We start from the raw sequence: 1,205 nt of genomic DNA on the forward strand, positions 1-1,205 counted from the left end.
AGAGGGGAAGGGCCAACAGGGCAGACATCTCGGTGGCAGTCTGCTACAGGCCACCCCAAAGCCCCAACATTCCCACCAGGATGAAGAGGTAGAGGAAAGATTCCCCAAACCCCTGGGAGAAGTCTCACGATGGGAGCCCCTCGTTCTCATGGGGGACTTCAGTGTCCCGGATGTCTGCTGGAAATATAATACAGCTGTGGAGAAACAGTGCAGGAGGTTCCTAGAGTGTGTGGAAGACAACGGGAGATTGTCTGAAGTGTCCTCACATGCCATGTACAAGACAAGCAGGTGATCAGGCCCTGTCAGCATGGCTTTATGAAGGGCGGGTCCTGTTGGACCAACTTGATCTCCTTCTCTGACAAGGTGGTGTCCTGGCTGCCTGCGGGAAATTCAGTACAGCCGTGGAGAAACAGTGCGGGAGGTTCCTGGAGTGTGTGGCAGACAGCAGCAGACGGCCTGCAGTGCCCTCACACGGCACGAACAAGACAAGCAGGCGATCAGCCTCGTCAGCACGGCGTTATGAAGGGCAGGTCCTGTTGGACCAGCCTGGTCTCCTCCTCTGACAAGGCTTCTCTGACCCGCTTAGTGGGTGAGGCCAGAGCTGTGGGTGTTCCCTGCTTGAACTTTAGCCAGGCCTGTGACACCGCTGCCCGCAGCATTCTCCTGCAGAAAGCAGCTGCCCACGGCCTGGATGGGTGTCCTCTCCGTGGGAGGAAAAACGGGCTGGATGGCCAGACCCAGAGAGCAGTGGGGGCTGGAGTCACCTCCAGCTGGTGCCCCGTCACCAGGGGTGTTCCCTGGGCTCAGTGTCGGGGCCTGTCCTCTTCCACATCTTGATCAATGATCTGGACGAGGGGAACAAGGGCATCCTCAGTCACTTTGCAGGTGACACCACGTTGGGTGGGTGTGTTGATCTGCTGGATGGTCGGGAGGCTCTGCAGAGGGATCTGGACAGGCTGGATGGACGGGCCGAGGCCAATGGTATGAAGCTCAAGAAGGCCAAGTGCCAGGTCCTGCCCTTGGGCCACAACAACCCCCTGCAGCATGACAGGCTGGGGGAGGAGTGGCTGGAAACTGCCCAGCAGAAAAGGACCTAGGGGTGCTGGTTCAGCTGATTGGACATGAGCCAGCAGCGTGCCCGGGTGGCCAAGAAGGCCAACGGCATCCTGGCTTGTACCAGCACTGGGGTGACCAGCAGGAGCCGG

The sequence above is a fragment of the Buceros rhinoceros genome, unplaced genomic scaffold (genome assembly GCF_000710305.1).
Source record: "Buceros rhinoceros silvestris isolate BGI_N320 unplaced genomic scaffold, ASM71030v1 scaffold10218, whole genome shotgun sequence".
Classification (NCBI taxonomy): domain Eukaryota; kingdom Metazoa; phylum Chordata; class Aves; order Bucerotiformes; family Bucerotidae; genus Buceros; species Buceros rhinoceros.